This window comes from Pteropus medius, unplaced genomic scaffold (genome assembly GCF_902729225.1).
Source record: "Pteropus medius unplaced genomic scaffold, Ma_sr-lr_union100, whole genome shotgun sequence".
NCBI classification, from domain to species: domain Eukaryota; kingdom Metazoa; phylum Chordata; class Mammalia; order Chiroptera; family Pteropodidae; genus Pteropus; species Pteropus medius.
Genome location: NW_024344378.1, coordinates 40,261,537 through 40,274,238, shown reverse-complemented (window position 1 = coordinate 40,274,238; position 12,702 = coordinate 40,261,537). Strand labels below are relative to the sequence as shown.

The 12,702-nt window shown below is 33.1% G+C and overlaps 1 pseudogene; it reads left to right on the top strand.

The window, feature by feature from the left end:
- Nucleotides 1-3,757: 3,757 nt before the first annotated feature.
- On the top strand, nt 3,758-8,924 carry LOC120608955 (putative RNA polymerase II subunit B1 CTD phosphatase RPAP2; annotated as a pseudogene).
- The last annotated feature ends 3,778 nt before the right edge of the window (nt 8,925-12,702 follow it).

The following is a 12,702-nucleotide window of genomic DNA, read 5'->3' as shown; positions in this document are numbered from 1 at the left end:
GATAATCATTCATTTTTAATGTGTCAAATGCAAAAGATTAAGAAATGAACTTTGTGAAGGCTCCTAAATTTTACTCTCTTTGGAGGTTTATGCAAAAGTACCTGGCATTTTTTAAAGTTTCATTCTGACAATTTATAAACCAACTAAGAAGAAATATGTTCATCAATCTCTTTACCTCGCATAGCACACTAATTCCAAAACCTAAGAGTCAATAAGTTTTAGGACTTAGAGGTACTTCATATTACCATATAGTCCATCTCTACTTTATAAATGAACAAATTTATGTCTCAAGACTGCAAAGAAATTGTTCACAGTCACACAGAAAATAAATTTCTGGTCTAATTTATTTTCACTACATTGTAGTATCAGGATCCTGAGATTATTTCCTCAATGTAATCAACTGAAAAACAAAACATTATATGTATTCTCTCCATAATGCCTTACAATCAGTTTTACTTTCTTTTTTCCTACTCAAATGAGTAATACATAAATTGTTGTTACAGCATTCTAAAGAAAAAAAAAAAAAAACATTAGAACCAAGCTGGAAATAACAGTCCAGCTTCTGGTTTCCCATTTCTGGGCTTCCTTGATTAAATCCTCCTTTCCCAACAACTTGTGACGAGAGAGCAAAAATTGAACTCTGTGTTACAGAGAACTACATATACCAAAGAGTAAAAATTTGATTCCTCACTGTGCTGAGATTACATCTGATGCTATGTTTCTCTTCTACCTATAATTTCTATTAAAAGCACTTATATGTGGAATCTGAAACCAATCAACAAACAAATAACATAGAAACAAACATAGTTACAGAGAACTAACATGGCTGCCAGATGGGAGGGGGTTTGAGGACTGGGCGGAAAAAGTAAGCAGATTAAGAAGTACAAATTGGTAGTTACAAAATAGTCACAGGGATGTAAAGTACAGCACAAGGAATATAGTGCATAATATCATAATAACTTTGTATAGTGCCAGGTGGGTACTAGACTTGCCAGGGGGATCATTTTATAAGTTATATAAATATCTAACCTCTATACTATATACCTGGAATGAATATAACTGTAATTTTTTTAAAAAATTAATTTAAAGCAATAGGAGCTCCAATCTGCCAGGAAATTAATGGATGTGGATAAATTCAAATGAGTAATACAGAAATAGCCAGTTGATGTCTTGCGGAAAGTTCTGGAAGTTGATGTGCTCTGAGTAATGCACTAAAGAAAGCTGCTTTCAGTGGACAAAAGTTTTGCCCACCACACCCCTACACATCTCCAATTTATTCTGAGTGAATTTCTAATATCCAGAAATACATACTTCACAACTCATACCAAAGCACTGAGTGAGTATTTCATCTTTCCTATCTGTGCTACCTTCTCAATCAGTACATTTTTCTCAGATTTTTACCCAAAGCAAAGAGAAGTGTAAACTGCAGTGACTGGTATTTCAAAGAATTAGAGACATTGCACTGAGCTATAAGGAACCTTCTGAGGAATAGAAGTCACCTCGAATATAGAAACACATTAGCAATTTTGTCTCTTGCCAAGAGTACTTAGTTTTCAAAATGGAATCTTGAAGACTTCTTGTACCCTGCATGACCCTTCATTTCTGAGGTTGTACTGGCAGATCATTTAAAGCTATCTAGCTAAGCTGTATAATATTATAATTATACTGTCACATAAGAAGATTTCATATGAAATTAATGAAACACTATTCACCTCTGATAAGAGCTGTGAAAGCTTAGATCACTCTCCTGGGGTACACTTTTTCTATATTAAATCTGTCTTAGCGAAAAAAAACCCTCAAATCGTAATGTAAAGTACAATTCAAGAAACCAATTTTGCTAAACGTTTTCTTGTTTTGTTTGTTTTCCTTAATTTGAGGATATTAAATTTTCTCTAGTCTCTCATAAACAGAGGACTGTTTAATTAAAATCAATAGAAAAAATTATGAAAAGAAAAATTAAAACAAAGAAACATGAAAATGCTATATCTCAAAAATATTCATTAACTCTCATTGGTCTCCACATAATTACAATGTAGAAAAACAATTAATTCTTTTGAGATCCCAAAACTCAATGTGCTCTCTCCAGATATAAAATATATATATTTTGTCTTTTGGGGGTTGAATGTAAAAAATTTAAATAATTATATCTAGTTATGGGATGCAGGAAAATAAAATGCACACAATGTCAAGTGAGCAGTTAAATTTCAATAACGGATTATTCATTTTAATCTTACAAGATGAGCCCCCTTGGTGTCAGTTTTAGGTAAACAAAGTTAGAAAGAATATTCAAAAAGCATTTGTCCCTTTTAACTGGTCTGACTCTTTTTGTTTAGCACTGACATTTGTCTCCCACATTCTCCTTTGTTTACCAATACTTTGTTATCCAGTTACACATTTCACTCCAGTGCTTGCTATATATAGGTTACATGTTGGATAACTGGGCCACTATCCTACTTAATTAGCAATGGGATTCATTTATATGTGCACTTACACATTTACCAAACATCTGTTGCCCTCCTTCTATGTGACAGATGTGGGCTAAACACTGGAAATAAAATGTTAATTAAAATAATTTCCCTGGCCCTCAAGAAGCTTTTAGCATGTTTCGTTAGTTCCCACATATATTTATTTTTCAATATACGGACCACTTTTAAATATCAAATAATTTTGAGTGCCACTCCACATACTACTTTTACAAGAGGAAATACAGTAAAAGTAAAGCTACTGTGAAATTATTGTCTCTTTGATTGATATTGAATTAATCATAGCATTTATGTATTTAAAAATTGAAGTACTTATATGTGTAATAAATATCTATTTGTGTAGGGGGTTAAGGTCCAATATTTTGATTGGACTGTTTCGGATTTGATTCCCAGCTGGGCCATTTACTTGCCAGGTACCCTTGGCTAAGTGCTTTGACTCTTTAAAAACTCTCAATATCGAAAAATGGAGAAAATAATAGTCTCTACTTCCAAGTGTTACTGTCAGAATCAAGTAAGATGGTACAAATAGATAATTGGGGGAGTTCTTGGCACATGTTGTTTCTGACAATTGATACCTTTTAAAATCTCTATTATTATATACACAGACAATGGCTAGAGGTAATCATTTCAGAGTCTAGTGAGGGAGGAATTGGCACTAGTTGAGTCCCAGGGGTTAAAGCTTGTGCCTAAAAGAAAAATAGCTGCTTCTGCAGAATCTGTGATTAATGAAGATCTGGCCAATAATGGACATCACTAATTGTAGGGATGAACTAACTGAAACCCCCAAGAGAGTGTGGACTTTGTGATTTCACTATTGCCTAGAGCAGTTCTTGGTACATATAGACATTAAATGATACTGAATTCATTAACTACTGAGCATAAAACTTTGAGGATAACGTGAAGGGAGGAAAAGCCATTTCAAACCCCATATCTGTGGATAAAAAAAAAAAAATCACACAAATTATTTTAACTAAATCTGGAGAAATACAGAAATTTTATTTTTCTCATAATGTAGAGCAAAATTCATACTGCCCAAAATTACTCATTTCTCAGCTTTATTTCAAAGTTTTAACTATGCCACTACTCTCAAATATATTTTAATAATTGTGTCTTTCTTCATTTTTTCTGATTTTCATTTATTCATACCATTGGTTTAGTTCAAAGAAACCATAGGCTTGAGTATAGCGGTACAATCTTAGAAAACAGAACTCTAACAATTGAGCTGCCAACCCACTTGCAAAAGGAAAAAAAAAAGAGCAGCCTACAAACCAGAGATGGGCAGATCTGAAAGGTAGATCTTAAATCTTAAAATGTGAATAAACTAATTTTTATGAAAAATATATGAATACTGTGGTGTAAAAGTAAAATGGGATTTATTTTCAACAACACATTACGAACCTAATATTCCCATTTCCACTTCATTTTCCCAGAACACACAACAAATGGCATTTAAAAATACATTTAAATCCTCTCCATAGAGTATTAAAATTTTAAGCATTAAAGAGTGCCTACCAATGAAAAGGAACTCATGTACAAATTAAAGACTGGTAGTTACCTTGCCACTAAATTCTAAAAAGCAAATTTTCACTTCTCTTCATTCATATTACATTCAGCATACCTGTGAATTAATCCACCACACTATCTCACATTTACATTTCTGGTTGTATAACATTACTTCGTTCTGTAGTCACTGATGAGGAGGATACATTAAAAATGTCTCTTGTTCATCCCATGCCCCAATTTGCTATAAAGTTCATTAAAAGGGCACACACTGTAGCTATAAGTAGCAGGAATCTAAACAAAATCTATGAGTTTAGCTTTCTATAGCACCAGCTTTCCAAAATAATGTTGGTGAAAATGGGGATGTTTCCTATGTTCCTTTCAAGGATTTCTCACATTTTCACTCAAGGTCATCGGAGTGACTTGTAAATATAAAGAACATGAGAGTACACCCTCTGAAACATGTCGAGAATGCATTTAAAAAAAAAAGTAACAAAACCTGTAAACAAAGGATGCTGGTCTAGGAAAAGCTAACAGAGTTTGACTTAGTCTGTGACTGAGGAATTTCATAAGGTAGAGAGTATCCTGTCTACACTGGTCCCTTACTGACAGGGAAATATATCAAATAAATCACAATCTCTCTAGGCAGAGTCTGTATCAGCATATTTTAAAAGTTCTTCAGGAGATTCTAATATTCGAGTATCTTTACAAGTTAACAGTAGTAATATTGCTAAAGGAAAACATTATTGAAGCTCTTAATGAACTAGGCACTGTCTTGAAAAATATGTATGCAATATAATATTTAATACTAAACAACTCTATGACTCATATACCATCTTCCTTATTTTGTGGGCAAAGAAACCAAGACTCAAAGGAATTAAGTAACTTTCCCAAGATCACACAAATAATAAAAGATTATATTAAAATTCAATAAAGAAGTGGTACATATATACAATGGAATATTACTCAGCCATAAGAAATGAGGAAATACTGCCATTTGTGACAAAATGGATGAATCTTGAGATTATCACTCTAAGTGAAATAAAGAGAAAAAGTTGAGAACCATATGATTTCATTCATATGTGGGATATAAAACGGAAAGCAACAAATGAAGAAGACAGACTTATAGACACAGACAATAGTTTAGTGGTTACCAGAGGAAAAAGAGGGAGCAGGGAAGGCAAATGAGGGTAAAGGAGGTCAAATATATGGTAACGGAAGAAAGTTTAACTTTGGGTGGTAAACACAACGCAATATACAGATGATATATTATTGAATTGTACACTTGAAACCTATATAATTTTATTAACCAATGTCACTTCAATAAATTTAAAAACTTCAAATCTAGGATTGCTTGATTCCAAAGCCTAGGTTTTTACCCTATAAAAATGTCATTGAAATTTTTACTGTAAAATGTGTTGAATAATTGTAGTTGATTTGTTAAACTGTAACCTATGTTTCCCAGAAACCTCTTCCTTTCTGGTGATGGGTTAGAATTAGCCAAAAGAAGAATTTGCAGGAGACCTGGAAGAAAGGAAGGAATGAATGCAAAGTAATACAAAATTATTGCCTTCATAAGTGTTTGCATTGTGTGTACCTGATGGGTTCCAGCTTTCCTTTCTCTCCTTTGCACTTCACTCTGCTCTCCTTCCCCAACTGCAGGCTCCACTGACCAAAAGATGGGCCAGCTGACCCACAGAGGCAAGAGACTTCTCTTCCAGCTCCCCATCGCTGTCCCACTTCTGCTGCTGGCTCTGAGATTGAATGGTTAGTGACCAACAACGCATAAAATTCCGATTGTTCCATATTCTTGCCAACACCTGGAAATATCAGTCTTTTTGTTTTTGCTATATTAATGCACAAATCAAGGCATCTAATTATTGTTTTAACTTGCATTTCCATGATAATTACTATAGTTGAGTAATTTTCTCTGTATCTATTGGCCATTTGGATATCCTTGTCTATGAAATGCCTGCTCAAATCTCTTGCCTTTTATTTTATTAGATTTTCTCTTTTTCATGTTGACTTATAGATCTTTTTATAATGTGAATATCAGCTCTTTACTGGTTATATGTGCTATAAATATCTTGTCTGTGCTATATAAAGTTGTTAATTTTATAAAGTCAAATTTATCAATCTTTTTTAACCTGGTAAAGCTTTTGCTTTTTCTATCCCAACACATGGCTATATTGCTTTCTTAAGGTTTTGTTTTATTTTTTACATTTAAAGCTATAATCCGTTTAGGATTAATTTCTGTGTATGTTATGAAGTAGGGATTAAACTTTTTTTATATATATACTACCCGATTGTTCAAACACCATTTATTAAAAAGTCTATGCCTTCCCCTAGAGCTATCAGTCCCAACTTTTTCATAAAACAAGTTTCAATATATGCTCGAGGATCTTCCTGAGCTCTCTTCTCTATTCCATTGATCTAGAATAGCAGACTAGCCTTGTGACAATACCATTCTTTATTAGTTATTATGGATTTAAAATATTCCTTGTTATCTGGTAAAGCAAGTCTTTTCTCACTTGTTCTTTATTGATGTGTCTTAGCTAGTTTTGGCTTTTTGTATATTCATATAATTTTTAAAATTAACTTGCCAAGTTACATATATATACAAACATTTTAAGAAAATACTCTTGTGATTTGATTAGAGTTGCACTAAAACCATCAATCAGTTAGGGGAGTGTTGACAGGTTGACAATATTGTGTCTTCTAATGTGTGAACTTTGTTTATTACTCTCTTTACTTAGGATTTATAAAATTCCCCTCAATAACAGTTTATATTTTTTGCATGAGAGTCTTCTACACTTATTTTATTTATTCCTCAGGATTTGATAGTTTTAATACTATTGTAGGTAATACTTTTTTAAAAGTACATTGTCTGGCTGCTATAGGTATATAGAAATATATTGGCTTTTACACATTGATCTTGTATCCAGAAAACTTGCTAAAGCTACTCGGGAAATTAAATAATTGATTTGTGGATTCTTTTTAGTTTTACAGGTACAAAACATATCATCTGAGAATAATGATAGCTTATTTCTTGCTTTCTAATCCTTATGCCAGTATTTCTTTTTTCCTTGCTTACAGTCTTGTCTAGGTCCTTAAGAACAATGTTAAATAGAAATGATTGTAGCTGCCATCTTTACAAAAATCTTAAAAAGAAAGCTTTCAACATTTTGCCAATAAATGATTCCTGGAGTCAATCCAGTGGCCCTCAAAGCCCAAGCTCCCCACACTCCCCGCCCCCACCCCAAAATGCCACAGGTACTTACTTAACAGACCAGAAGATGCTTTGAAAAGGAAAGCAGAACCAGAAGAAACTGTGAGGAAGAAGACTGAGTTTGAGAGAAAAGCTCTACATATTGTTGAACAGCTTTTAGAAGAGAATATTACAGAGAATTCTTAAGGGGGTGTGGGTAGTTTATCACACCTGCTCACTACAGCGATATCATGGACGAATATTCTATTATCAGGCTCCATGGTCATCCCATATGTCAGAAGAAGCTAGGAATTGCACCAAAACAGAAATATAAAATTTCTACCAAAACCAATAAAGCCTATAATATTACTGAAAGAAAGTGTTTTGCAGCGATTTTTATTATAAAGCATCTAAGTTTTTAAAGCACAAATTTCTAAAACTTCAGTGTGGGTTCAAGAAGAAAGGCATCCTAATTTTCAGATGCTACAGGAAGGACAAAGTGGCCATTCTGGAGAAGTACAGTTGTGCAGTAAGGCCATTAAAACATCAGACGCTGACAATCCTGGTGATTCTGAGAAGTCAATATGAATCTAGTTTTTCTAGCGCTCATAGTGATAGTAGCAGTGATAATGAGCAAGACTTTGTTTGCTCCATTCTACCAGAAAATAGACCAAAGGCAAAAAAAAAAAAAAAAAAAAAAATCCTAATGACAAAGAAAGCTGGCCAAAAGGCTAACTTCAAGCAAGGAGGCAAAAACGGACAGTGATAGATGTCACTGAGCAGTTAGGCAATTGCAGATTAGATAATCAGGAGAAAGCAGATGCTTGTGTACTTCTTTTACAGAAAGTAAATAATCAAATTTCTTCAATTAGATCTTTGTGAGAAAAATTAGAAGCTTCAGAAATTTCTGAAAATAAATTCAAAGAGTTCAGAAATAACTCTAATAGGCATAAGTAAGAAAAGTGCTGAACATTTTAAGAGGAAACTTGACAAATCAAACCAAGTTTCTAGGTCAATTTCTAGTTCAGTGTTGGTATGCCCTGAAGTTGCAAAGGCACACTTAAAGTTCTAAAGGAGACTTTGAGTAGAAGACAGAATTATGCTTCCGTGTGTGTGAAACCCTCTTCAGCTCTTCTGGTTAAAGAACTTGAAGATGACATAAACTCTGATCCAGATAGTCATTACCTGTCTCGCAGGAAATTCAGGACAGCTTGGATGAACCATTGTCTTTTACAGACTCAGATATAGCTATTAAACCACTGCCAAGTTATGAGAACTTGAAAAAAAAAAAAGAAACATTAAATCTGAGGATCAGAAAGTTTTACGGATGACAATATATTTTAAATGAAGAATTCACCAAATCACAAGAGTCAAAGAGTATGATACCAGCCTTTCCACTGATAGATTCAAGTTCTCAGAATCAGATTAGAAAATGTATTGCACTTGAAAAATTGAGTAAAGTATTGCCTAGACTTTTAGGGACTCTTCAGATTACATTAGGAGATATTTACACACACTTAAAAATCTCGTTTAAACTTCATATTAACAAATAGAAATATTATACACAAACCCACAGACTGGCCCTTAATTGCTGTGGTGTTACTGTCATTACTGACCCTCATTCTGGCATTCAGAATCATTCTCAGGAAAATGTGGTGGTAACGCTTGAAGAATTCCATTTAAAGAATGAAGACCTTGAAAGTTTAACCATCATATTTAGAACCAGCTGTTAACTAGAGTGATATAATCCATGAAGACTGAATAGAAAATGAACTTCTAGTCACCATTTCTGGATTACTAGATTTGTTCCCTCAAAAAAATCTTTACTTTCTTAGATTTCAACCCCCTGCTTCCCAGTCCTTAACTGTTCTTAGTGACTTCCCCAGGGAGAGGAGAACCATTATTCCAACAAGGATAACCAAGTCCATGCAGCCCTGGCTATGTAGGACATAATATTTATATTTGAAAATGAAAGTCAAAGTCAACTGAAACTTAAATGAATATTCAATGAAATATAATGACCTTTTTTTTTTTGGATGCTTCTAGCCATCATATCACTTGACCGAAAAATTGAAAAAAGTCCTATTTTGGCCTTTTAGCCTCTAGATTCTAAAGAATAGTAAAGTGGTTAATAAATGCAATCTAATATTAAAAAAAAAAAGATATTACCTGTAGGTTTCTTTTAAAGACCTTTTTTAGGAAAGGAAATATTAAGCAATTTCCTTTCTTTTTCTATATAATTAAGATTTCATATAAAAATAAACATATAAATATACTTAAATATATTTAATTTTTTTCATCCTATAAGTATTAAAGTAATCAAGTTGCTTTTTCCCTTTAATCTATAAATTACATTAATAACTTACAAATTTTAAACAAGCTTCTATTCTTGGAATAAATCGAACATGGGTGTGTTATAGAATACTTTTAAGATATTGTTGGACTAGCTTGAAGGTATTTCATTTAGTATTTTTACATCTGTGCTTATGAGTGAAAATGACTTATAATTTTCTCTTATTGTTTCAGTCTACAATTCAGATGTCAATCTAATTGTTGTCTTTTGAAGTCAATCTGTTGATTTTTCACTAGCTGCTTTTAATACGTTTCCTCTTTATTTTTCTGAGGTTACCGCTAAGATTTGATGTATTTGGTCCAGAATACTTTATCATCCTCATGATTTGTGAAATTTCTTGAAATGTGAGAAATATTTAGTTATCTCTTCAAATAGATCATCTGCTTCATTCTGTCTTTCCTTTTATTCCAGAACTCTAAGGGATATATATTAGCCTTCTTGATATATCCTTTATAATTATTTCATTTATACTTAATCATTTTCATCCTTTTATCTCTCTGTTCTTAATTCTGCAAATTTATACTAATCTAGGTTCTACATCACTAATTGCTCTTCAGCTGTATCCAGTCTGCTGTTAAATCCACCATATAGGTTCTTAATTTGGACTATTATCATTTCAAAGCTTTCGTTTCCATTTGCATTTTTTCATATTTTAAAATTCTTTGCCAAATTTCTCAACTTGTCTTAGATCCTCAAATATAAAACAAAGTTCTTATTTTGGATCAGATAACTCCACTATCTGAAGTCTCTTCTATTGTCTTTTTCATTTTTCAGCCTTTTGTTCACATTGTCCTCCTCATTTATTATCTTTTATTTTTTGTTGAACATTTTAAATTAATATTTTGGGAAGCTACAAAAAACAAATGAGACCAGGATGATAACTCTACCAAGATTTAATTTTGCTGCTGCGAGGTACCTGGGGGCACTATCACTCAGGGGTCACTTTAATTCTATTTCAGGGATTGGAATGATATTAAACTGAGGGACAGTGTCTTGCAAGGCTTGTTGAGTATCGGTCTACAACCAGCCCTGTGGGAACAGCACCCTTAACCTGCCCAGGTTTCTCTCACCTACATGGCCTGGCTAAGTCATCCTTCACTGTGATGTTCACAACTTAATGCTTTTAAGCAGATGTTTTCATAGTATTTCCAAATGTTATATCTTTGCTCAGTGGAGAATTGGTATAATACTTAATTTGCCATAATAGGAAATGGAAATGCTAACTCTTTATTTTTTGTGATGTTTAGGCAAATTGCTTATTCCCTCTAAGCCTCTGTGTGGAAAGGGAAGAGAGTTCTCTGTAGACAGTACCTCTTTTATTTGATTTCAATACATTTTGTAATACTCCATTTCCAGTTTAGAGGTGAGATAGGGTAACTATTGTTTATGAGTGTAGATTCTTATATGTAAAACGTATAAAATAGGAAGTTATTCATATTTATCAGAAAAATATTATACGAATTTTAATGAACACACACATACACACATGAACCAACTAAAATAATATGAAGTAAAAACATGGGTTAAAGATGTTACACATAAGGAGCTGACTGAAAAACATGATTGTTCCTTCTTGCAGAGGGTTCATCACAACCATTCCAAGTTGAGATAAAATCTTCAAGCAGAACACCCAAGAGAGAACAGCTTCACAGAAAGTTCACCCCCAAATTTCATGAAGACAAGTCTCTCTTGTCTTCTAATTTACCCGTGGGCCTACTGAGCAGTTGAGCCCTGTGCAATTTGCAATAAAAAAAAATCTCCTCCTTTAGCAACATGTTAAGACCAAAACCAGCTCTTCCCTCTGCCTGTTCAATCTCCTCTTCATTCTGAGGTACATAGTTACAGAATATTAGAAAAACAATTAAAATTCAATTAAGAAGCCCCCAGGACTATGGCTTTCTTTTCAGTTTTAGGGGAAATTGAATAGTTTACAAATGAAGAAAGTTAAAAAAAATAGTAAATTCAATTTTGAAATTCAAAGCCACACTGTTTAGATCCTTTAAATGTAAACTGAAGATTACTCATGCCAACCTTGAAGGTCTGTAGGAAGGATTAAATATGGTAATTCATTAAAGCACTTTACATAATTTTTGACTCTTTGTTCTAAATAAAATTTTGGCTCTTATTCTGATTACGATTTGAATTACAATATGTAGATTTTAAAAGTTTACTCACATAAAAATTACTGGTTGCCAAAATATTTAATAGTCTTACCTCGTGCTTACAGAGCTCTACTTTTTGCAGTCTAACTTGCTTCTTGGACCAAACTTGTGGGAAGCTGAAAAGACTCAGGGCAAAGAAAGTTGCTGGGAGCTACATGATCTGGATTTAAATTCCAACTGTGACATGTGTCAGCCGTAAAACATTGCAAAAATCATCTACTCTTTGCCTCAGTTTTCTTATGTGTAGACTGAAGATAATGACTACCTCGCAGATTTGTTAGAAGTAATTAGATAGCAAGTATTAAAATGTCTACTCTATGGGCAGGTAGGCATTCAAGAATGGTTGTTGTACTACTAGCCCCATTTCAAAAATAAAGAAACAGAATCAGAGAGTTAAATGGGTCATAGTTACTATCTTTAAAAAAAAAAAAAGACAGCAATGAAAATAAAATGCATTTTATATGAACATGTATTCCAGCACTCTTCCAAAAGGCCGTACTATTTTTTTTTTGCATTTGTAGACAATAGCCTTTAGTATGAAACATATGCTGAATTTTATTCAACTTGTCCTATATGATTCAGCAATCATTTTGTGTTTCAAAGACCCAAATAGAAAACTAATCATTCAAGTATAGGAATATAAATATGGAATCATGATGTTATGTTGAAAGATTCCTAGTTGTTTATCAGAACTTATCTCATTCATTATATATCTGAGGAAAAAGAGGTTGTAGGCCATTCGGGGAGTGTGTGGACCAAGGTTAGAGACTGAGCTGAATGTGTACTAGGGGTTGTGAGAAACCCTGTAAATCACTGAGTCTAAAGAAAATCCCACTATCAGCTTGTTTGCTTTTCTTTTGTTTCTCCTATAAAAGTCAAGCACAATATAAAACAGTTAGAAAAGCATATCAGTTAGGCAGGAACTGGATTTAACAGACTTCAAAACCTCTCAGTGCTGTACTACTTAACAAAGATTATTGAAAGAAGAGACTTAAC